Source organism: Lontra canadensis, unplaced genomic scaffold (assembly GCF_010015895.1).
Source record: "Lontra canadensis isolate GAN:19392208 unplaced genomic scaffold, GSC_riverotter_1.0 scaffold81, whole genome shotgun sequence".
Classification (NCBI taxonomy): Eukaryota; Metazoa; Chordata; class Mammalia; order Carnivora; family Mustelidae; genus Lontra; species Lontra canadensis.
The window spans coordinates 8573022-8599805 of record NW_022631075.1 but is presented as its reverse complement, the minus strand read 5'-3'; positions in this window follow the sequence as shown (position 1 = coordinate 8599805).

Below are 26784 nucleotides of genomic sequence, written 5' to 3'. Positions count from 1 at the left end.
TTAGCAGAAGAAGAGAAAAAAATTGAAAAAGAAAAAAAAAATTAAATTAACTGCAAGGCTAAAGAATCATGGGGAGAAAGCCATGAGTTCCGTGCTTTGCTTTCTCCTCTTCTGGAATTCCACTGCTCTCCTTGGTATTGAAACTGCACTCCTCGTAAGTGAACTTGGTCCTGGCTGGGTTTCTTGTTGATCTTCTGGGGGAGGGGCCTGTTGTCGTGATTCTCAAGTGTCTTTGCCCCAGGAGGAGTCGCACCGCCCTTACCAGGGGCCGCGCTGAGTAATCCGCTCGGGTTTGCTTTCGGGAGCTTTTGTTCCCTGAGCGCTTTCCGTAGAGTCCGGAGGACAGGAATGAAGATGGCGGCCTCCCAGTCTCCGGCCCGGAGGAGCCGAGAGCTCGGGGTCCCACTCCTCAGTGTGCCCTCAGGGAACAGCGTCCAATTACTCCCGTCTGCCTGGCCTCTGGCCGCGCTCCGAGCTCACCGAGCCTGCGACCGGTTCAAGGTAAGCCCGAGCTGTGAGCTCACTCCTCGGCTCCGTCTCTGTAGCCGGCTTCCCCGTTCTAATACCTGCGAGCTCTGTGACACTCAGACACCCCGATCCTTCTGTGACCCTGCGGGACCTGAGGCCACACTGGCCCCGCGTGGGCTTCACCCTGGTTAAGCCTCTGGAGCGATGTCCCTCAGCGGAACAGACTTTTAAAAGTCCTGATTTTGTGCTCCGTTGCTCCGCCGCTTGCCCGGAGCCGGCCCCTCCCCCCGGGGTTTATCTTCCCGTCCCTTTGGATTCACTTCTCCGCCAGTCCTACCTTTCAGAAAGTGGTTGATTTTCTGTTTCTAGAATTGCTGTTCTTCTTCTCTTCGATCTCCCGTTGGATTTGTAGGTGTTTGCAATCTTTAGATAAGCTATCTAGCTGATCTCCCGCAACCTGAAGTAGTCTCAGCTGCTACTTCTCCGCCATCTTGACCTCTCCCCTCACATTAAGGTCTTTCATCTGTTTAGAGTTTATCTTTGTATGTGGTGTAAGAGAATGGTCAAGTTTCATTCTTCTGCATGTTGTCTAATTTTCCCAGCACCATTTCTTAAAGAGACTGTCTTTTTTCCATTGTCTAGTCTTTCCTGTTTTGTCAAAGATTAGTTGGCCATAGAGTTGAAGGTCTACTTCTGGAGACTTTATTTTGTTCCACTGAACCATGTGTCTGTTTTTGTGTCAGTACCATGCTGTCTGAGGATCATAGCTTTGAAATGAACTTGAAGTCAGGCATTGTGATGCTGCCAGCTTTGGTTTTCCTTTTCAATATTACTTTGGCTATTCAGGGTCTGTTCTGTTTCCATACAAATTTTAGGATTGTTTGCTCAAGCTCTGTGAAAAATGTCAATGATCTGTTGATAGGGATTACATTGAATGTGTAGATTGCTCTGGGTAGCATAGATATTTTAGTAATATTTATTCTTCCAATCCATGAACATGGAATGTTTTCTCATTTCTTTGTGTCTTCCTCAATTTCTTTCATAAGTGTTCTGTAGTTTCTGGAGTACAGGTCCTTTACCTCTTTGGTTAGGTTTATTCCTAGGAATTTAATGGTTTTTGGTGCATTAGTGAATGGGATCAACTCCTTACTTTTTCTTTCTTCAGTCACATTGTTCATATATAGAAATGTAACTGATTGGCGTACCTGGGTGGCTCAGTTGTTAAGCGCCTGCCTTCGGCTCAGGTCATGATCCCAGAGTCCTGGGACCAAGCCCTACATTGGGCTCTTCAGTGGGAAGCTTGCTTCTCCCTCTCCCATTCCCCTCTGCTTGTGTTCCCTCTCTCACTGTCTCTCTCTCTGTCAAATAAATAAATGAAATCTTAAAAAAAAAAGAAATGCAACTGATTTCAGTGCATTGACTTTTGTATCCTGCCACCTTGCTGAAGTGCTGTATGAATTCTAGTAACTTGCGGTTGAGTCTTGGGTTTTCACGTAAAGTATCATGTCATTTGTGAGGAAAGAGTTTGACTCCTTTGCCAATTTGAATGCCTTTTATTTCTTTTTGTTGTCTGATTGCTGAGGCTAGGACTTCTAGTACTATGTTGAACAATAGTGGTGAGAGTGAGCATCGCTGTTGTGTTCTTTACCTCAGTTTCTCCCCACTGAGAATGATATTGACTGTGGGCTTTTCATAAATGGTTTTTATGATATTGAGGTATGTCCCCTCTATCCCTACATTTTGAAGAGTTTTAATCAAGAAAGGATGCTGTAAGAAAGGGCTGATACCCAGGGTCTATAAAGAACTCCTCAAACTCAACACACACAAAACAGATAATCATGTCAAAAAATGGGCAGAAGATATGAACAGACACTTCTCCAATGAAGACATACAAATGGCTAACAGGCACATGAAAAAATGTTCATCATCACTAGCCACCAAGGAGATTCAAATCAAAACCACATTGAGATACCACCTTACACCAGTTAGAATGGCCAAAATTAACAAGACAGAAAACAACCTGTGTTGGAGAGGATGTGGAGAAAGGGGAACCCTCTATACTGTTGGTGGGAATGCAATTTGGTGCAGTCACTTTGGAAAACAATGTGGAGATTCCTCAAGAAATTAAAAATAGAGCTTCCCTATGACCCTGCAATTGCACTGCTGGGTATTTACCCCAAAGATAGAGATGTTGTGAACAGAAGGGCCATCTGTACCCCAATGTTCATAGCAGCAATGGCCACAGTGGCCAAACTGTGGAAAGAGCCAAGATGCTCTTCAATGGACGAATAGATAAGGAAGATGTGGTCCATGTATCTATGGAGAATTATGCCTCCATCATAAAGGAAGAATACCTAACTTTTGTATCACCATGGATGGGACTAAAAGAGATTATGCTGAGTAAAATAAGTCAAGCAGAGAGAGTCAATTATCATATGGTTTCTCTTATTTGTGGAGCATAAGAAATAACACAGAGGACATTGGGAGATGAATAGGAGAAGGGAGTTGGGGGAAATTGGAGGGGGAGATGAACCATGAGAGACTATGGACTCTGAGAAACAGTCTGAGGGTTTTGGAGGGGCGGGGGGTGGGAGGTTAGGTAAGCATGGTGGTGGATAATATGGAGGGCACTTATGGCATGGAGCACTAGGGTGTGGTGCATAAACAATGAATTTTGGAACACTGAAAGAAATTAAAAAAACTAAATAAAAATTAAGAAAAAAGAAACGATGGTGTATTTTGTCAAATGCTTTCTCTTCATCAGTTGAGAGGATCTTATGTTTCTTGTCTCTTCTTTTGTTAATGTGCTCTATCACACTGATTGATTTGTGAAAGTTGAATTACCCTTGCATCCCAGGAATAAATCCCACCTGGTGATAGTGAATAATCCTTTTAATGTACTTTTGGATCCTATTGGCTAGGATCTTTTTGAGTATTTTGGCATCCATTTTCATCAGGGATATTAGTCTGTAATTCTCCTTTTTGGTGGGGTCTTTGCCTAGTTTTGGGATCAGGGTAATGCTGGCCTCATAAAAGGAGTTTGTAACTTTTCCTTCTGTTTCTATTTTTTAAAACAGCTTCAGTAGAATAGGTATTATTTCTTCTTTAAATGTTTGGTAGAATTCCCCTGGGAAGACATTTGGCCCTGGACTCTTGTTTTTTGGGGGTTTTTGATTACTGCTTCAATTTCCTTACTGATTATTGGTCTGTTCAGATTGTATATTTCCGTTTCAATTTTGGTAGTTCATAAGTTTCTAGGAATGCATCCATTTCTTCTAGATTGCTTAATTTGTTGGCATATAGCTGTTCATAATATGTTCTTAAAATTGTATTTTCTTGGTGTTGGTCATAATCTCTCCTCTTTCATTCATGATTTTATTAATTTGGGTCCTTTCTCTTTTCTTTTTGATAAGTCTGGCCAGGGGTTTCTCAATCTTATTAACTCTTTCAAAGAACCAGCTCCTAGTTTTGTTGATTTGTTCTATCGGTTTTTTGGTTTCTATTTCATTGATTTCTGCTCTGATCTTTATTATTTCTCTTCTACTTGGTTTAGGCTTTATTTGCTGTGTTTCTCCAGGTCCTTTAGGTATAAAGTTAGCTTGTGCATTTGGGATCTTTCTAATTTTTTGAGAGAGGCTTGTATGGCTATGTATTTCCCTCTTAGGACCACCTTTGCAGTATCGCATAGGTTTTGAACTGATGTGTTCAAAATATTCACTGAAATTCTCCTTAGTTTCAGTGAATATTTTAAATGTTTGGAAGTTAAAGAAAAGTTTTAAAAAATTAAAGAAACGTTAAAGAAAATTTTATTTTTTAATTTTTTAAGGAAATTTTTATGGTCACTGTGGGGGACAAATTGCATATCTATGGAGGATAGATATGTCCTAAGTCCCAAAGTCTAACTCCAGCCCATTTGTGGTTCCTATTCAGGATGATGGCTCTTGATTCACTTGGTGACTTTTAAGGCTCAGCCACTCATGTTTAGGTTGTATGTTCTTAAAATACCAAGATGTTAAGATTTTGAAGAATCAAGTTTAGGATGATCTTTGCCTCCCTGCAGCTTTAGCTGCTTTTCTACATTCCTAGCACAACACAACTGTAGACACTCCATTTCCATTATCCAGATGCATCTGATTGTTATGCCTTTATCTTTAGGGTAGGGTACAAGAACCCTCTGGAACCATCTGCTTCCTGAGGAAGAAGTACATGGAAATAATGCTGTTTTAGCCAGCTTGGCTTTCTTAAATTCTTAATATCTTGCTTGTGTGAACTTCTTACTTCTTGGCCCTTTTGACTTCTCTTGGTCTATTTCTGAATTTGGCAATTGTTCACTAATAGAGGTGGAGCTTGAATCCTGGTGTCTATTTCTTGAGGGAATGTTCTCTAAATTTATTCCTTATTGGTTTAATAACACTTCCTTGCTTTGCCCTGTGTCCTATTTCATTGATTTGCCCTGTGACCTGTATGTTTTATGTCAGTTCAGAGTTTTCCTACCTTTGTTATGTAAGATTTGAAATTGCCTTATGGCCTGTGGAAGTTGAAACACATCCCAAAGATTTTGATTATCTTCCAGGGGAGACTCATATTCTTCCTGGGCACTCATTTTTCCTCTGTCCCACACTATATTTGGTGTGAAACATAGCTTCTCTCTCAAACCATCTATCAGTTCAGTTGATTTTTCCCCAGTGTGTATGTGGCCAGGGTCACATTACCCCCACCCCAGGCTTGCTCTGTCTCACTCTCTCTATGACCCTCCTGTCATAGCTCCTCACCTCTCCCTCCCATACTGTCCTGGCAACACCACATTCTTTACCTTTTATATTGACAGAGCAGCCTCCTCACACTTCTGTGGACTTGTTGCCAATTAATACTCAGGTTGTTAGTATTGTGGGATCACCTTCAATGACCTGTACAAACTCAGATTCTATTAATTAACAAAAGCAATGCTGAAAAACCTGGTTCTCTAAAATCTTAGGTTGTCACAACTTTACTGTTTGAAAATGTACCAGTGATAGTGTAATATTCCATGTTTTCCTAGAAGCAGCATCTATTTCTAATAAAGTTGTAGAGCTTCAGATATGGAGAATTGGGACACACCATTCCCCATTTATCTTAATTCTGTAGTTTCCAAGGAGACAGAACCCTGGGTCTACTTCTCAGTCTAGGGCTGATATTTACCTGTTTACACAGCCTTGCTATACTTTAAGACCATCAAACTGTGGCTTCATTTACATTGTGCCTATACTCTTCTCCTTGATCCAAAGTTTGGTAGTTTCCCCTTACCCGTGGAGGTTTCTGGTTTCACTTTCCCCAGTTTCAGTTACCTACTGCTGCTGTCAGTTGCAGTGAGGAAGCAGGTATTCCTTCTGACGAATCAGCAGAAGGTCAATAGTAGACTAACGCTGTCACAGTGCCTGCATCACTCACATTTCATCTCATTACTAGGCATTTTATCTCATTATCACAAGAAGGGTAAGTACAGTGTAATAAGATATTTTGAGAGAGAGAGTGAGTGAGAGAGAGCTGCAGAGAGGGAGGTATCACATTCATATAACACAGTATACGGTTGTAATTGTTCTATTTTATTGTTAATCTCTTACTGTGCCAAATTTATAAATTAAACATTATCATAAGTGTGTATAGGGAAAAACATAGTGTAAATAGGGTTTAGTACTATCTGCTGTTTTAGGCATCTACTGCAGGTCTTGGAATATATCCCCTGTAGATAAGGTGGGGAATGCTATAACACTGCCACTTCCGTTGTTTGGTGAGTAGCCCATGGTTACTCTGGTATGCGGTATCCCTTGTTGTATCAAGTTAATAAGCTTAACTTCGTCTGATTATAAGGGTATCCCTAGTGGTGTTTACCAGAGGGACTTTATCTGCCCCAAGAATTTATTAAAATATTTGTCCCAATTCCTAGAGTTTTCTCTCTACAAGGACCTTTCACTGTAACATAACTTCCATGAAGGCAAGGAATTTTCTTCACTACTGTAAGAACAGTGTTTGGGACATGTTGAATGAATGAATGAATGATGAATTCTGTTAACAGCCTTTAAAGTGATAAAATGATTTTCACTTTCTTTTTAAAAAATTTTGTCTTATTTTTTCAGTGTTCTAAGATTCATTGTTTATGCACCATACCCAGTCCTCCATGCAATACACGCCCTCCATAATACCACCAGGTTCACCTAATCCCTCACCCCTTTCCCCTCCAAAACCCTCAGTTTGTTTCTCAGAGTCCATAGTCTCTCATGGTTCATCTCCCCCTATGATTTCCCCCAATTATCTTTTCCTTTCCTTCTCCTAATGTCCTCCATGCTATTCCTTATGCTCCACAAATAAGTGAAACCATATGATAATTGACTCTCTCTGCTTCACTTATTTCACTCAGCATATTCTCCTCCAGTCCCGTCCATGTTGATACAAAAGTTGGGTATTCTTTCTTTCTGATGGAAGCATAATATTCCATTGTATATATGATCTTCTCATTCTTATATAGAAGAGTATAGTACCTCATTTGAGCTTCCCTTGAACCCTATTTTGGGTTCTAGAATCAGAAAGACCTGACAAAGACCCTGTCTTAGTCTATTCTGGTTGTTATAACAAAATATCATAGATGGGGTGACTTATAAATAGCAGAAATATATTGCTCAAAATTCTAGAGACTGGGAAATGTAAGTTTAGGTGTCAGTGTGGTTGCATTCTGAACACCTACTTATTCATAGTTGACTATGATTTTTTCCTTGTACCTACACATGGCAGAAGGGGCAAAAGAGCTCCTCAGGTCTCTTATAGGGAAACTAATGCCATTCATGAGGCTTCCTCCCATAATTACATAAGTGCCTCCCAAATGCCCCACCTCCTACTACTTTAGGGATTAAGGTTTCAACATAAGAATTTTTTTGGGGGGATATATTCAGTCTGTTGCAGACTCCTCTTCCAACATTGAACTAACTCTATGATTTTGGGTAAATTACTTAACCTCTTTATGCCTTGATTGTTTTCAGTTGTAAAGTGAGGACAATGCTACCTATCTTAGTGGTTATGAAGATTAAATGAAGTGACTTATATGAAGGGCTTATCATAGAATATGGCACTAATTAATGCTCAGTAAACATCAGTGAGTATTTTTCATTTAAACTGTCCTTGATCTTCATCTTTTCAGATGTTGGGCACTTACATATCTCTGAGCCTCTGTTACTGTTCAGCACTAAATTTCATTTTGCCTTGTAGTAAAGTAACATGTGTGTCTTCTTTGTCTAGCTGTAAACTCTTAGAGGGCAAGGTCCATGCATTATTTATGCATGTATCATTTTAGATAAATGTATCTGCATATTGCCTGCACATAGTAGGCATTCTATTTGTGGTTGGAAGGTTTGCCTGAAAAGGAAGACTTTAGTTAAGTGTGTGTAGCCAGGCCTGGTTGTTGAATGCAGTGCACACATCAAGTAATAAATGATTATGATACAGCATTAATAACTTCTTTCCTGAGCAGTTTCAGAATGTAGCAACTAAAGAGGAGGGACAGAGGCAATGAAGGAGCTTTTCTGAGTACTGTGTGCCCCTGCTGAGTGTGCATTTGAATGACCCAGGGAATATGAGAAGGGCTAAGGAGATGGGTGTGGATAAACTTGGTCATTTAATTCCTGTATTTCTCAGGAATTGCCACTTGAGTTCAGCCTAGCAATTTGGAGCAGCAGGTGAATTATGTGTAGCTAATCTATAACTAGAGGCCATTGTGCTAGGCTGTTCAGGAGTCTTGTTCTCCTGGTGACCAGGTGGGGATCTAAGACCCTTTCTGCCTTGTAGTCCTTCTGGGAGCTAACACTATAGGCAGAGGAAGCTGTACATTCACTGTTGGATAGGCTGAGCTCTCAGTGGCTGTCCACTTGGGAACATATTTATGGCAACTACTATCTTGGCCCTCTTATACCTATAGTCTAGTGCACAGGTGAGAAAGGGGAACAAAAGCCAAGACCTAGAGGATGGTAATAGGGCAGGGTTTCTCCAACATCCTCGTCCCTCACAAATTCACTCCTTTGGCTTTTCCCCCCTTTTCCCAATGCCCTAATACTACCTCTTCAGTTATATTTGATAATGTCTAAAATCCCCTTGAGCTTGTGATGTGCTAATAAAGTGGATCTCTAGGAGGGAAAAGCCCTGATTTGTAATGTTTGCTGATTTCTATGGTATAAATATTCCCATTAAGGTGGATTTCAAACTACTACATTGTAGTCACTGAATGTGGGGTTGGGAGATAGGGATAATTGGCTCTTGTGAACCAGTTTGTGCTGGGTCCAGCATTCTATTGCCTTCAGCTCTGACATTTTATGACTGTGCAGTCTTGACCCATTTACTCTCCATTCCCCATACAACACACAAGCAATACTCACATAGCAGAATTAAACTATAAAGCTCCTTCTCATACTCAAAATTGGGGCAAAAATACAAAAGTATTTCTTGCAGACTTAGCATATATACTTTCATGTCAAGGATGGGTGCCAGTTGCTAATTCTTCATAGTAATTAGGACAGAAATAGCAGGAAGGACTGTGGTTTTGTGGTTCTGTAAGACTCTCTGTGAATTGACAAGAACCTTTCTGAAAGGCAAGCTTCAGCTATGCTGATGGTAGGTCCCCTGAGCCATGTCTTATAATAGAGTTATCTCTCCATTAGCTATGGAAAAGCTGACACGGAGCAGTAGTATCAAAATATAAATAATACTACATTATTCACTCTTATATTTCACCTTTTTTCCATGCCTTCACAACATCCATCAAAAAAAAAAAATGCTTCCACTCACTTTTTAATATAGCAGTTTCTGCTGCCAGCAGAAGCATCTGCAAATTCAATATGTTTACCCTAGCTTGGAAGACAAGGATGAATGAAAAGATCTAAGCTTGCTTGCAATTGGTCCAGGTAGGGGAAGAAGACTGCTAGAGCTGAGCTTGGCCAGAACTGCTTAACATGTGTGAGGTTTGGTACTATTTCCTTGAGTTTTCATAGTTATCTCCTGCCCATTCTCTAGCCTCTTCCCAGCTGCTTCACAAAAGTCCCTCTTTTCTTATCTCCATTTTCCAGGTTGGAGCTGTTGCCCAACAAGGTTCTAGTCACTTGGAGAAACTTAAACAATGAAATAAGACTGTAGTGACTGTTGATATATGTTTATCTGCATAGTTTTCCTCAGAGCAAAGGGACAGGGACCTATGTATGCTGGTAAAAGTTTAACAACAAACTCTCTATAGAATAAAATAGGTGTGTATTCCCAATTTTATTGATATGGAGGATGGGTAGCACACAATTTAAAACATAGTAAAATATACATTACTCCTTACTTTAAATGTCACATAGCCAGTTCATTCTCACAGAATGCTTTTTTTGATTCTGTTGAATTCTTATATTTGTAGCCAACCTATGGTTGTGATTGATGAATGAATATAGTCCTATAATAAGTGTTGGTTGATATTTTCATTTATGTTAATGAATAAGATGAAAGTAAAACAACAAATATGGATGTCAGAACTTCATTTATTCATCAGTGTTGTGAGCAACTTTATTGAATTGGATAATAGTTTTAAAATACCAGAAGAAAATGCCTTTCATTTTTTGTGTTAGTTACAATGTAATGGCTATAGATACAATGCAAAAGTATTATTTAAAAAAATTTTGTAATATTTATATATTTTTAAAAGGCAAAATTCAGTGATTTTTAATATATTCACAGAACTGTGAAAACATCACCACATCAATTTTTGAACATTTTCATCACCCCTTTAGTACTAGGTACCCTTTAGCAATCACTGCCCATTTCCTCCCAAACTCTCCAACTCTAGGCAGCCTATAACCTATAAGTTCTATCTTTTTGGATTTGCCTATTCTGGCCATTTCATATAACCAGGATGATATAATATATGGTCTTTTATGACTGGCTTCTTTCACTTAGCATAATGTTTTCAAGTTTAGTCCATATAGAACTTCATTTCTTTTCATGGACAAATCATATTCTGTTATTTGGAACAAAATATTTGGAATACTATTCCTAATATTATCATATTTTGTTTACCCATTCAGTTGATAGACTTTTGAGTTACTCTAACTTTTCACTATCATGATTGCTGCTGCTATGACCTTTTGTGTACAAGCTTTTGTAAGGACATATGTTTTCATTTCTCCTGAGTGGAATTGCTAGGTTAAATAATAACTCTATGTTTAAACTTTTGAGGAGCTAACAGACTTCCACAGTGGCATCCCTACCAGCAATGTACGAGGGTTCCAATGATTCCACATCCTCATCAACACTTGTTATTACCTGACTCTTTGATTATACCTATCTTAGAGGTTGTGAAACGATGTCTTATTATGGTTTTGATTTGCATTTCCTTGGTGGCTGATGATGGTAAGCAACTTTTCACATGATTATTGGCTATTTGTTTATTTTCTTTAGAAATAATATCTGTTTAGATCCTTTGCTCACTTTTTAAAAAAAGATTTTATTTATTTGCCAGAGAGAGAGAAAGAGAGCAAGAGAGCACAAGCAGGGGGAGGAGTAGGCAGAGCTCTGGAGAGGGAGAGGAGGGAGAGGGAAAAGAAGGCTTCTTGCTGAGGAAGGAGTCCCATGTGGGAGTTGACCCCAGGACCCTGGGATCATGACCTGAGCTGAAGGCAGAAGGTTAGCCAGTTGAGCCACCCAGGTGTCCCTAGATCCTTTGCTCACTTTTAAGTTATTTGTCTGTTTTATTATTCAAAGAATTCTTTAAACATTCTAGCTACAATTCCATTGTTAGATATGATTTGCAAAAATATTTTTTCAATTATATGGCTTGTCTTTTCACTTTCTTGATGGTGGTCTTTGAAATATCAAAGTTTGAAATTTCACTGGTATGCAAGTAATTTGTTTTTCAACTCCCCTCTCTTTTTAAAAATAGAGTGTTACTCATTTTGTTTTTTATCTGCAGTTTCCTTTTATTGGGATTGGGGGTTTGCATTGTTGGCCTGAGTACTGTATAAGTGATGTGATGGTCTTCTCAGAACGTATGGAGCCATGTGATGTCCTTATGTCCTTAACTGGAGATGAAAATTTTGATAATCTGATCAAGGTATTACCTAATTTCTCTTTTGTAAAATTACTAGATTTCTTGCCCCCAACTCATAAGTTTTTTAAAGATTTTATTTTACTTCCTGTCAGTTAATGTATAGTGTTATATTAGTTTCAGGTGTACAATATAGCAATTCAATAATTCTATACTTAGAGTTCATTATAATAAGTGTATTCTTAGTCTCTTTCATCTATTTCAAATCATTAAGAAGTTTATAACATTGTAAATATTTGAAAAACACTTCTCAGGGACTATAGAAGAAATTCCACATGCCATAGCATAGCATTCAAAGTTTCCAACTTCAGATCTCCAACCTACCATTCTAGATTCACCTATTACACACCCCTATATCAACCTATTTATTTATTTATTTAAGAGTAGGGGAAGGGGCAGAGGGAGAGGGGAGAGGGAAACTTAAGCAGACTGCACAGTGAGTGGAGAACCCCACGTGGGGCTCCATCTCACAACCCTGAGATCACACCCTGAATCTAAACCAAGAGTTGGATGTTTAGCCAACTGTGCCACCCAGGTGCCCAAAACCTTTCTTTTAATTTTATTTTAAATCTGGTATCCTTAATATACAGTGTTTTATTAGTTTCAGGTATCCAATACAGTGATTTAGCAATTCTATACATACTCAGTACTCATCAAGATAAGTGTACTCTTAATCCCCTTCACCTATTTCACCCATCCCCCACTGACCTCCCCTCTGGGAGGCATCAGTTTGTTTTTTGTAAGTAAGAGTCACTTTATTGGTTTGTCTCTCTCTCTCTCTCTCTTTTTTGCCCTTTCTTCATTTGTTTTGTTTCTTTAATTTTACATATTAGCAAGATCAGGTGGTATTTGTCTTTCTCTGACTTATTTTGCTTAGCATTATAGTCTCTAGCTCCAGCTGCATCATTGCAAATGGCAAGACTTCATTCCTTTTAATGGATGAATAATATCCCATTGTATTTCACATCTTTTAAAAAAAGGTTTTATTTATTTTATTTTATAGAGAGAAAGAGAGAGAGAGAGAGAGAGAAGGTATGAGTGGGAGAATCACAGAGCCTGACATGTGGCTCAATCTCACGACACTGAGGTTGTGACTTGAGCTGAAACAAAGAGTTAGACTCTCAACTGACTGAGCCATTCAGGTGCCCCTACACCACATCTTCTTTATCCATTCATCTATTGATAGACACTTGGGATGTTTCCATATCTTGACTATTGTAAATAATGCTTCTATAAACATAGGGATGCATGTATTCCTTTGAATTAGTGTTTTTGTATTCTTTGGGTAAATATCCAGTAGTTCAATTACTGGATCATAAGGCAGTTCTATTTTTAATTTTGAGGAACCTACATACTGTTTTCCTGAGTTGCTGCACCAGTTTGTATTCCTACCAATAATGCAACAGGGTTCCCTTTTCTTCACATCCTTGTTAACACCTGTTTTTCTTGTGTTTTTGATTTTAGCTATCCTGACAGGTGTGAGGTGATAACTCATTGTAGTTTTGATTTGCATTTCTCTGATGGGAAGTACTGATGAACATCTTTTCATGTGTCTGTTAACCATCTGGATGTCTTCCTTGGAGAAATGTCTGTTCATATCTTGTGCCGATTTTTAATCAGATTATTTTGGGTTTTTTTTGAGTATTGAGTTGAAGTGTTCTTTATATTCTTTGGATATTAATCCTTTATCAGGTATATCATTTGCAAATATCTTCTCCCATTTTGTATGTTGCCTTTTAGTTTTATGGATTGTATCCTTCACTATGCCGAAGCTTTTATTTTGATGTAGTCTCAGTAGTTTATATTTGCTTATGTTTCCCTTGCTTCAGGAAAAAACATCTTGAAAGAAGTTGCTACAGTCAATGTCAAAGAAGTTACTGCTTGTGTTGTCTTCTAGGATATTTATGGTTTCATGTCACTCATTTAGGTCTCTAACCCATTTCAAATTTATTTTTGTGTATGGTATAAGAAAGTGGTGCAGTTTCTTTCTTTTGCATATTGCTATCCAGTTTTCCCAACACCATTTGCTGAAGAGACTGTCTTTTTCCCATTGGATATATTTTCCTGCTTTGTTGAAGGTCAATTAAGTGGTGAGAGTGGACATCCTTATATTATTCCTGACCTTAGTGGAAAAGCTCTTAGGTTTTCCCCAGTAATGATGATATTAACTGAGGATTTTTCATATATGGCCTTCATTATGTTGAAGTATGTTCCCTTGAAAAATATTTTATTGAGAGTGTTTATCATTACTGGATCTTGTATATTGTCAAATGCTTTTTTTTTTGCATCTATTGGAATGATCATTTTGTTCTTATCCTTTTTCTTATTGATATATCATGTTGATTGATTCACAAATATTAAACCATCCTTAAACCTAAGAATAAATCTCACTTGTTGTGATGAAATATTTTTTAATATTATTGAATTTGATTTTCCAGTATTTTAGTGAGGATTTTAGATTTGCTAGTATTTTAGTGAGGATTTTTGCATCTGTGTTCATCAAGGTTATTGGCTTGTACTTTTCTTTTTTTTTTTGGTGTCTTTTTCTGGTTTTGGTATCAGGACAATGCTGGACTCATAGAATTGAATTTGGTAGTTTTCCATTCTTTTCTATTTTTTGGGATAGTTTAAAAAGAATAGGCACTAACTCTTCTTTTAAATATTTGATAGATGGGGTGCCTGGGTGGCTCAGTGGGTTAAGCCTCTGCCTTTGGCTCAGGTTTTAAAAGAAATTTAAAAGTACATGGCAACAAATGAAATGAAAACACAATGGTCCAAAATCTCTAAGATGTAACAAAAGTGATTCTAAAAGAGAAGTTTATAGCAATTCAGGCCTATCTCAAGAAGCAAGAAAAATCTCAAATAAACAACCTAACTTTACACTTAAAGGAGCTAGAAAAATAATAACAAGTAAAACCCAAAACAAGAAGAAGGAAGGAAATAGTAAAAATTAGAACAGAAATAAATGATATAGAAACTAAAAACACAACAGATCAGTGAAACCAGGAGCTGGTTCTTTGGGGGAAAAAAATCAATAAAATTGATAAACTTCTAGCCAGACTTATCAAGAAAAAAGGAGAAAGGACCTAAATAATTAAAATCACAAATGAAAGAGGAGAAATAACAAACAACTACAGAAATACGATTATAAAAGAATATTATAAAAAAACTATATGCCAACAAATTGGACAACCAATAAGAAATGGATAAATTCCTAGAAACATAGAAACTACCAAAACTGAAACAGGAAGAAATAGAAAATTTGTACAGACTAATAACCAGCAAAGAAACTGAATCAGTAACCAAAAAACTCCTAACAAACAAAAGTCCAGGACCAGGTGGCATCATAGATGAATTCTATCAAACATTTAATTTTTATTTTTTAAAGATTTTATTTATTTATTTGATAGACAGAGATCACAAGCAGGCAAAGAGGCAGGCAGAGAGAGGAGGGAAGCAGGCTCCCCGCTGAGCAGAGAGCCCAATGTGGAGCTCAATCACAGGATCCTGGAATCATGACCTGAGCTGAAGGCAGAGGTTTTAACCCACTGAGCCACCCAGGTGCCCCTCTGGCTTTCTTTTGACATCCATTTGCATGATAAATATTTTTCCATCTATCTCTTTCAATCTGCAGGTGTCTTTAGGTCTAAAATGAGTCTCTTGTGGGGCATCTGGGTGGCTCATCCAGTTAAGCAACTGGCTCTTGGTTTCAGCTCAGGCTGGTATCTCATGGGTCTTGGAATCAAGCCCTGTGTCGGGCTCTGTCCTTAGCTTGAAGTCTGCTTGTCCCTCTCCCTCTATTCCTCCTTGGCTCATGCTTTCTCTCTCATTCTCTCTCTCTCAAATAAATAAATAAAATCTTAAAATAAAATAAAAACAAAATGAATCTCTTGTAGACAGCATGTATATGGGTCTTGTTTCTTAGGAGACTTTTTTTTTAAGTTAGCTCTGTATCCAACTGAGCCAATTGGTTTTTCTTTTTATCCATTTTATCATTATATGTCTTTTGATTGGAACATTTAGTCCATTTACATTCAAAGTAATTACTGATAGATATGAATTTATTGCCATTTTATTACTTATTTTGTCATTGTTTCTGAAGATTTTCTCTGATCCTTTCTTATCTTTCTATCTTTCATGTTTTGCTGATTTTCTTTAGTGATATATTTGGATTTCTTTCTCCATTCTCTGCACATTTATTAGTGTTTTTGATATATGGTTACCATTAGGTTTATATAAACCTCTTCTGCATATAGCAGTCTATATTAAGTCAAAGGTCATTTAAGTTTGAATCCATTATTCTCTCCTCCGTATATGTCAGGTAAATGTTTTTATATTTTATATCCTTTTCTGGGAATCCCTTGACTGATTTTTTTAACAGAAATTTTTATCTTTGCTATATTAAATTGATGGTCCTTTTCATTTGAACATATTTTCCACTCCTCTCCTCCCCAAATTTTAGTTATACATTGTCATATTTTACATCCTTTTATGTTGTGAATTCCTTGACTGATTTTTTAATAGAAATATTAATTTTTACTGCTTTTGTGTTTCCTACCTGAATAATGTCACTTTTGGTCTCTCCTTTCTAGTCGGAGTACCCTTTAATATTTCTTGCAGGGCTGGGTTAATGGTCACAAACTGCTTTAGTTTTAGTTTGTGTGGGAAACTGTTTATCTCTCCTTCTGTGCTGAATGGTAGCCTATTGCATAGAGGGATCTTGGCTGCAGATTTTTCCCATTTAGCACTTTGAATGTATTATGCTGCTCCCTAATGGTTTACAAAGTTTCTGTTGAAAAATCTCCTGCCAGACTTATGGGTTTTCCCTTGTAAGTTATGGACTTATTTTGTCTTGCTGCTTTTAAGATATTTTTACCACATTTTGCAAATTTAATTACAATGTCTTGGTATGGGTCAGACTGCTTTTCTTGATTCTGATAGGAGCTCTCTTTACCTCCTGAATCTGGCTATCTTTCCTTTCCCAGGTTAGGGAAGTTTTCAGCTACTATTCAGAAAAATTTTCTGCCTCCCTTTCTCCTTTTCCTGGGACTCCTATAATACAAATGTTACATTTGATGGAGTCACTGATTTCCCTAAATATATTCTCATTTTGTGTAATTCTTCTTTCTCTCTTTTGTTCAATTGGGTTACTTTCCATCACTCTGTCTTGTAGGTCACTATTTTTGTCCTCTGCTTCTTCCTTCCTGTTATTCATTCCATCAAGTGGGTTTCTTATTTCATTTATTGAGCCTTTTTTTTCTATGTTGTTCCTTATCTCTGTGTTAGGGTCTCACTCATGTCTTCCATTGTTCTCTCAAGTCCAGTGAGTATTATTATGATCATTGCTTTAAATTCTCTATCAGGCATCATGTTACTTATATCTGTGTGGTTTAAATCTCTGGCTGTGGTCTTGTCCTTTTTTTTTTTTTTTTAATTTGGGATAAATTTCTCTGTCTCCTCATTTTGTCTGCCTCTCTTTGTCTGTTTCTTTGTGCTGAGAAAGTCAGCTATGTCTTATGCTCTTAAAAGTAGGGACTTTAGGATGTTTGGGTGGTTCGGTAGGTTAATCATCTGCCTTTGGTTTGGGTTATGAACCCACAGTTCTGGGATTGAGTCCTACATCAGGCTCCTTGCTCAGAGGGGAGCCTGGTTCTCTTTCTGCCTGCTGCTCCCCCTGCTTGTGCTGTCTCTCTCTGCCAAATAAATAAATAAATAAATAAATAATTTTTTTTAAAAGTAGGGATTTTATGTAGAGGAGGTCCTGGAGTACCTGCAGTGCAGTGTCCCCTGTTCATCAGAATCTGGCCCTTGATGAGAGTTGCTTATGCCTTGCTATTGTGTCTGAGTCACTTTTCCTCTCAGCACAGTCATTTTCCCTGCCCTTCTGCCCATTGTTGGCTGTGCTTGCTCCCTGTGGTGTTAGTGAGACCCATGCAGGCCAACTCTGAGCCCTGGGCGAAGCCTAAAAGTGTCTGCCCTGCCCTTCTGCCCACTATTGTCTGTGCTTTCTCCCTGGGGTGTTAGTGAGACCCAGGCAGGTCAGCTCTGAGGTGACCCAGTGGGGAACTTGGGAGCAGGGTGGTGATGTTAGCAAAATTTGTGGTGGGCCACTAGTTCTGTATTGGATCACCCAAAGCACTGTGTCAACTGGGGTCTGTTTACCGGGGTGGCCAGGGAGTGCAAGGTTGGGTGTGCCATTTGAGGCTCCTGGGTGTGGCTGGGCCTGGTATGAAACAGTGGTTGTGGGTGCACAGCTGAGTGCTATGCAGTAGCTGGGCAGTGTACATGGTGGCAGCTGTGTACCCAGGGGCTGGGTGCAGTGCATAACAGTGGCTGGGGGCACATGGGTTACAGCTGGGCAAGGTGTGTGGCAGCAGATCTTCAGTTGGTGGCTGGTCGCACATGTACAATTTTAACAAAATTTGCCCTGAGCCCTGGGGCAAAGCTACAAGTATCTGTGCAGCCCTGCATCCTGCACGTAGCTCTGTATTTATGCTGGGAGGGTGGGCAGGGGAGGAAAATGGTGCCGTCGGCTCCCTTGTTTTCAAAGAAGTTCCCCAACATGCTCTGAAATCAGTTTGAACAGATCTGTCTCCCATTTGCCCCTCTTGTTGTATAAATTACCATTTTAAAAAGATTTATTTATTTGACAGAGAGAGAAAGCACAGAGGGAAAGTGAGAGGGAGAAGCAGACTCCGCTCTGAGCAGAGAGCCCAATGTGGGGCTTGATCCTAGGACCCTGATATCATGACCTGAGCTGAAGGCAGACACTTAACCAATTGAGCCACCCAGGCGCCCCATAAACTGCCATTTTTATGTTGCATCTCTGCTCAGGCTGCTCTCTCTCTAACGGTAGTGACTCACCTATCACTTGTCTTCTTAGCTCACCTGGCGCTGTGTCAGCTGACTTTTAAATCTCCAGGCTCTAAATAACTCTGGTTTTACAGACTCATGGGATTTAGTCCCTCTAGTTTTTAAAGCCAAACTTTATGGTTATAAGTCTTCCCAATGTGCTCCCTGGTGCAAGGACCTGTTTCTCTGCCCTTTTCAAATGCACAGCTCCCTCTCTCCTGAGGGTAACCTCCCTCTGCCTTTCTGAATTTCCTAACCTTTCAGATATAACTTCTTTTCTATATTTCATTCTGGAGTTTGTTCTCCCAGTCTTCAGATTGTTCTCTGGTCTTTTGACTTGGGTAAGGATGATATCTAGTTGTAAACATGGGATGAGGTGAGCTAAGGGTCCTCATACTTAGCCATTTTCCCAAACTCCCCAATATCCCAATGCAACAGTTTTTAAAAAAAGATTGTATTTATTTATTTGGGGGAAGTCAGAGGGAGAGGGAATCACTAGCAGACTCTATGCTGAGCATGGAGACTGACGTGGAGCTTGATCTCATGACCTGAGCTGAAACCAAGAGTTGGAAGCTTAACTGATTGAGCTACCCAGGCACACCTCCAAAGCAACAGTTTTAAATATAATAGGTGCTAACACTTTACCCATCACTTTTTTTTTAGTTTAGACAATCAACAAAGTGATAAATCAAATCTTGATTTTCTATTTTTATTTTTTTAGAATTTTCAAATTCCCACATTGTAAATACTTCCCTCTATGGCTGATGTGAAACTACAGCTGTGATGTCACTGAATGAGGAGGTTGGAAGAGATGTGTAGCAGCATACTGTTATGGGGTATTTCCATCTTACAGAGACTATACATGTAAATAACCTCAAGGGCATAGAGAATAATAAAATATAGTACAATAATGAAGAAATGATATGTTTTGAGTATTTCCTTTGGTTTTAATATAACAATTGTAGATATATATATATATATATAATTTTTAATAATAGCTGTGTTTAACAACTAGCTCAAAAAATTTCTGAAGATTTAACAGTTAGCTCCTGTGAGCTGGGATAGGATAACTTTGGCTTATTGGGAGGCAACTGAACTTTTGCAGGAACTATTATGGGTTAGGCACTGCATGTGTAACCTCTAAGATTCCTTAGTTCTCAGCGATATTTATAATAATGGGACATAATTCAATACCACTGGCTCTTTCTCCAACTGTTTCTTGCAGGATCTCAGTCCTGTGTTGTGTCTCTTAAATTTTTCTTGAAGTTCCTAGTTGGTATTTCCCCTGCGATCAAGAACAAGTCTGTCATGTGTTGTTGGTGCTTTGCAGCACATTAACTAGCTATCATTTGTTCTTACTACCTCCTATTAAGGCTCTGCTTTTTCTTGGGTGCTTCTCCTACTCTGCTGAACTCAAGTGTCTCCTCCTGACCCTGTGGCTCCTCTTTTGGGTACTGACAACAGAGGACAGGACTATTCATGATGCCAGAGCATCTGGATAATTTGCCTTAAGGTAGAGGAGAATGTATCTCTCTTGCTTTGTATTATGCTTTTTTGGAAGGGGTTCTCAAGCAGGACTGCTGATAATCTTACAACTTTTTTTAACTAAACTTTTATTTCAGAGTAGTTTCTAGATCTGCAGAAAAGTTGAGAAGATAGTACAAGGAGTCCTCATATACTTCATAATTAGTTTCCCCTAGTTAATATCTTACATTATCAGAATACATTTGTCACAATTAATGGATCAATATTAATGTGTTATTATTAACTAAAGTCCATACTTTACTCAGATTCATTCTGTTTTTCCTCATGTCCTTTTTCTGTTCAAGTATTCCATCCAGGATACCATACTACATTTAATCGTCATATTTCCTTTTATTCCTCATGTCTGTGACAGTTTCTAAGACTTCTTATTCTTGATGAACTTGACAGTTTTGAGGCATACTGGTCAAATGTTTTATAGAATGCCCCTCAGTTGAGATTTATCTAAAGTTTCTCTCATGGTTAGACTTGGGGTATAGATTTTTTTGGGAGGAAGACCACACAGGTAAAGTGCCATTCTCATCACATTATATCAAAGGTAACTACTGTCAATGTGACATATCACAGCTGTTGAACTTTATTACCTGGCTGAGGTAGTGTTTGTCAGGTTTCTCCATTGTAAAGTTACTAGGTTTTTTTTTGTTTTTTTTTTTTAATTTTTTATAAACATATATTTATTTTTTCCCCAGGGGTACAGGTCTGTGAATCTCCAGGTTTACACACTTCACAGCACCCACCATAGCACATACCCTCCCCAATGTCCATAACCCCAAGAAGTCCTATGCATAGCCAATGTTTAAGGAGTGGGGAGTATCTTGAGGATGGACTATTACCATAAATTATTTGGAATCTTATGCACAGGAATTGGTCTCTTCTCCTCATCTGTTATTTTATTTAACTATTTACATCAGTATGGACTCATGGATATTTGTTTTAAATTTCTAGGTTATAACCTAGTATAGTTAATGCTTATTATTCAGATTCTATATTTTGAATTTGCCTACTAGCTAAAAATTTTTGTAACTATCAAATCAATATTTGTGGCATTATCATGTTCATTATCAGACATGTGCAGAGCAACAAAAATTTTTGGCAGCCTGAAGTATATGTTCCCAGCTGAGGTCAAACAAGACAATGTTCTGCCTTCTTGTTTCACCTCTCATATTTTAAACAAGTATGCCTTTTATCATATAATTAATGTCATGTTTTTGCCATTTTTGTGATTTTTATTTGTGATTTCACTACTTAAAATGGCCCCAAAGCTTACTGCCAAAGTGCTGTCTAGTGTTCCCAAGTGTAAGAAGGCTGTGATGGAGAAAATATGTACGTTAGCTTTGTTCACACATAAATTATAGTGCTCTTGTCCATGAGTCCACTGTTAAGGACTCAACAGTATATATTAAACAAGTTGCCTTTAAATAGAAACCTGCATTAAAACAAGGTTCTATATTGATCAAAGAAAACAGTATATCAAGAAGCTTATAGGAACCTAACTCTGTATTTTTGCTAGGAGAAATTGTTCAGTATTTGCTAAGTTAGCATTCACAGAGATTTGTACAATGTAACTACCATGGGAAACGAGTATAGACTTTTCTAGTATTTTATTTTTTTTCACTTTATTTCTTTTCAGTGTTCCAAAATTCATTGTTTATGCACCACACCCAGTGCTCCATGCAATACATGCCTTCCATAATACCCACCACCAGGCTCACCCAAGTCCCCACCCCCTCTCCCCTCCAAAACCCTCAGTTTGTTTCTCAGAGTCCACAGTCTCTTACGGTTTCTCTCCCCATCTGATTTCCCCCGTCTTACTATTCCTCTCCATCTCCCAATGTCCTCCGTGTTATTTCTTATGCTCTACAAGTAAGTGAAACCATATGATAATTGACTCTCTCTGCTTGCCTTATTTCACTCAGCATAATCTCCTCCAGTCCTGTCCATGTTGATATAAAAGTGGGGTATTCATTCTTTCTGATGGAGGCATAATACTCCATTGATATATGGACCATATCTTTTTTATCCATTCATCTGTTGAAGGGCATTTTGGTTCTTTCCACAGTTTGGCAACTGTGGCCATTGCTACTATGAACATTGGGGTACAGATGGCCATTCTTTTCACTACATCTGTATCTTTGGGGTAAATACCCAGTATTGCAATTGCTGGGTCATGGGGTAGCTCTATTTTTAATTTCTTAAGGAATCTCCACACTGTTTTCCAAAGTGGCTGCACCAACTTGCATTCCCACCAACAGTGTAAGAGGGTTCCCCTTTCTCCACATCCTCTCTAACACTTCTTGTTTCCTGTCTTGTTGATTTTGGCCATTCTAACTGGTGTAAGGTGGTATCTCAATGTGGTTTTGATTTGAAACTCCCTGATGGCTAATGATGATGAACACTTTTTCATGTGTCTGTTAGCCATTTGTATGTATTCTTTGGAGAAGTGTCTGTTCAGTCTTCTGCCCATTTTTTGACATGATTATCTGTTTTGAGTATGTCAAATTTGAGGAGCTCTTTATAGATCTTGGATATCAACCCTTTGTCTGTAGTGCCATTTAAGGATATCTTCTCCCTTTCTGTCTGTTGCCTCTTTGTTTTGTTGACTGTTTCCTCTGCCGTGCAGAAGCTTTTGATCTTGATGAAGTCCCAAAAGTTCATTTTAGCTTTTGTTTCCTTTGCCTTTGGAGACATATCTTGATAGAAGTTGCTGTGGCTGCTGTTGAGGAGGTTACTGCCTATGTTCTCCTCTAGGATATTGATAGATTCCTGCCTCATGTTGAGGTCTTTAATCCATTTCAAGTTTATCTTTATGTATGTTGTAAGAGAATGGTTACGTTTCATTATTCCCCACATCGCTGTCCAGTTTTCCCAGCACCGTTTATTGAAGAGACTTTCTTTTTTCCACTGGATATATTTTCCTGCTTTGTCGAAGATTATTTGAAAATAGAGTTGAGGGTCCATATCTGAGCTCTCTACTCTGTTCCACTGGTCTATGTGTCTGTTTTTGTGCCAGTACCATGTTGTCTTGGTGGTCACAGCTTTGTAGTAAAGCTTGCAATCAGGCAACATGATTCCCCCAGTCTTTTCTCTTTCAACATTTCCTTAGAAATTTGGGGTCTCTTCTGGTTCCATACAAATTTTAGGACTATTTCCTCCATCTCTTTGAAAAATGCCAGTGGAATTTTGATCAGGATGGCATTGAAAGTATAGATTGCTCTAGGCAGTATAGACATTTTAACAGTGTTTATTCTTTTGATCCATGAGCATGGAATGCTCTTCCATCTTTTTGTGTCTTCTTCAATTTCTTTCATGAGTGTTTTGTAGTTTCTTGAGTACAGATTCTTTGCCTATTTGTTTAGGTTTATTCCTAGGTATCTTACGGATCTTGGTGCTATAGTAAATGGAATCAATTCTCTAATTTCCCTTTCTATATTTTTATTGTTGGTGTAAAAGAAAGCAACTGAATTCTGTACATTGATTTTGTATCCTGCCACATTACTGAATTGTTGTATGAGTTCTAGTAGTTTGGGGATGGAGATATTGGGTTTTCCATATAAAGTATCATGTCATCTGCAAAGAGAGTTTGACTTCTTCTTTGCCAATTTGAATACCTTCTATTTCTTTTTGTTGTCTGATTTGCTGTTGCTAGGACTTCTAATACTATGTTGAATAAGAGTGGCGAGAGTGGACATCCTTGTCGTGTTCCTGATCTCAAAGGTAAGGCTGTCAGCTTTTCCCCATTGAGGATGATATTCACTTTGATAGATAGATTTTATGAAGTTGAGGAATGTTCCCTCTATCCCTATAGTTTGAAGCATTCTAATCAGGAATGGGTGCTGTATTTTGTCAAATGCTTTTTCTGCCTCAGTTGAGAAAACCATGTGGTTCTTCTCTCTTCTTTTATTGATTTGTTCTACCACATTAATTGATTTGTGAATGTTGAACCATCCTTGCCTCCCAGGGATAAAAACCACCTGGTCATGGTGGATAACCTCTTTAATGTACTGTTGGATCCTATTAGATATGATCTTGTTGAGAATCTTAGCATCCATATTCATCATGTATATTGGTCTGAAATTCTCCTTTTTGGTGGTGTCTTTGCCTGGCTTAGGGATCAGGATAATGCTGGCTTCATAGAAAGAGTCTGGAAGTTTTCCTTCTGTTTCTATTTTTTGAAACAGCTTCAGGAGAACAGGTATTATTTCTTCTTTGAGTGTTTAATAGAATTCTCCAGGGAATCTGTCAGGTCCTGGGCTCTTGTTTTTTGGGAGATTTTTGATCACTTCTTCAATCTTGTTACTAGATATTGGTCTATTCAGGTTGTCAATGTCTTCCTGATTCAGTTTTGGAAGTTTATAGTTTTCCAGGAATGCATCCGCTTCATCTGGTTGCTTAACTTATTGGCATATAACTGTTGAAAATAATTTCTGATGATTGTTTCTATTTCCTTGGTGTTCATTGTGATCTCTCCCTTTTCATTCATAATTTTATTAATTGGGTTCTCTTTTCTTTTTGATTGGTTTGGCCAGTGGTTTATCAATCTTATTGGTTCTTTCAAAAAACCAGTTTCTAGTTTCCTTGATGTGTTCTACTATGTCTCTAGTTTCTATCTCATTGATCTGCTCTAATTTTGATTATTTCCCTTCTTATGTGTGGGGTTGGCTTAATTTGTTGTTGATTTTCCAGTTCTTTATGGTGTAAAGAGAGCTGGTATATTCTGGATTTTTCAATTTTTTTGATGGAGGCTTGGATGGGTATGTATTTTCCTCTTAGGACCGCCTTTGCTGTATCCCATAGGTTTTGGACCTAAATGTCTTCATTCTTATTGGTTTCCATGAATTGTTTAAGTTCTTCTTTGATTTTCTGGTTGATCCAAACATTCTTATGCGGGGTGGTCTTTAGCTTCCAAGTGTTTGAATTCCTTTGAAACTTTTTCTTGTGGTTGAGTTCCAGTTTAAAAACATTGCAGTCTGAGACTCTGCAGGGAATAATCTCAATCTTTTGGTATTGCTTGGGTCCTGATTTGTGACCCAGTATGTGGTCTATTCTGATGAAAGTGCTTGAGAAGAATGGGTATTCTGTTGTTTAAGGGTGGAATGTTCTGTGTGTTTGAGGTCCATTTGGTCCAATGTGTCATTCAATGATTTTGTTTCTTTATTGATTTTCTGCTTGAATGATCTGTCTATTACCGAGAGTGGCATGTTAAGATCCCCTGCTATTAATGTATTCCTATCAACATGACTCTTTATCTTGATTAACAGTTGTCTTATATAGTTGGCTGCTCCCATATTGGGGGCATATATATTTACAATTGTTAGATCTTCTTGGTGATAGACCCTTTAAGAATGATGTTGTGTCCTTCTTTATCTCTGACTACAGTCCTTAGTTTAAAATCTAATTTATCTGATATGAGAATTTCTACCCCAGCTTTCTTTTGAGGCCCATTGGCATGAAAGATGCTTCTCCATCCTTTCACTTTCAGTCTGGATGTATCCTTAGGTTCAAGGTGGGTCTCTTGTAGACAACATATGGACGGGTGCTGTCATTTTATCTAATCTGCAACCCTGTGCCATTTTACTGGAATGTTTAGGCTGTTCATGTTGATAGTGATTATTGAAAGATACATTTTTATTGACATCCTGTTGCCTGTGAAGTCCTTGTTTCTATAGATTATCTCTGTAAATTTCTGTTCTGTGACACTCTTGGGTTCTTTCTTCTTTTATAGAACCCCTCTTAATATTTCTTGTAGTGCCGGCTTGGTGGTCACATACTCTTTTGAACCTTGCCGGTCTTGGAACTCTTTATCTCTCCATCCATTTTGAATGTCAGCCTTGCTGGATAAAGTATTCTTAGCTGCATATTCTTCTCATTTAGTCCCCTGAATATGTTTTGCCAGTCCTTTCTGGCTTGCCAGTTTTCTGTGGACAGGTCTGATGTTATTCTGATGGGCCTTCCTGTGTATGTAAGGAATATTTTCCCCCTAGTTGCTTCCAATAGCTTCTGTCTAAAATTACGATTCATCATTTTCACAAGCAGGTGTCTTGAGGTCTTTCTAGATTCTATGATCTTAGGGGGTGATCTTTCTGCCTCTAGAACACAAACACTGGTTCCATTCCCCAGATTGGGAAACTTTTAATGGAGGATTTGTTCAGCTATATCTTCTAGTCTTCTTTCTTTCTTCTCTCCCTCAGGGATCCCAATAATTCTGACATTGAAATGTTTCATGGCATCATTTATTTCCCTAATTCTGTTTTCATGGCTTCTAAGCTGTTTGTTCCAGGCCTCCTCCTGATCCTTTTTCTCTATCAGTTTGTCCTCTAGATCACTAATTCTATCTTCTGCCTTGGTTTCCATAGCTGTTAGAGAATTTAGATTAGATTGGATCTCATTGATAGCATTTTTAATTTCTTCCTGGGTTGCTTCACTTCTGTCCTAATCCATTCCATGTTGTCATTAATAGTTTTCTGCAATCTAGCCTTTGCCTGGATAATTGTTACCCTGAATTCCCTTTCTGACATACTGTTTATGTCCATATCCAATAGCTCTGAAGGAGAGGGCATAGTCTCTGAATTTTTCCTCTGTTGGGTATTCCTCTTCCTAGTCATTTTGGTGAGAGGTGGTTGAGGGGATGTGTAACTGAATATATCAACCACGATCCAGGCAAGGTGCACCCTGGAACAGTTCTGAGCAATTGGAAGTCACCACCAAAAAGAAAGAAGAAAGAGAGAGAGAGAGAGAGAGAGAGAGAGAAAAGACAAGACCCAGAGAGAATGGGTCTCACAGGTAAGATTTATAAGGTAGACAAACAAAAAAAGCAACAAAAGTAAATGAGA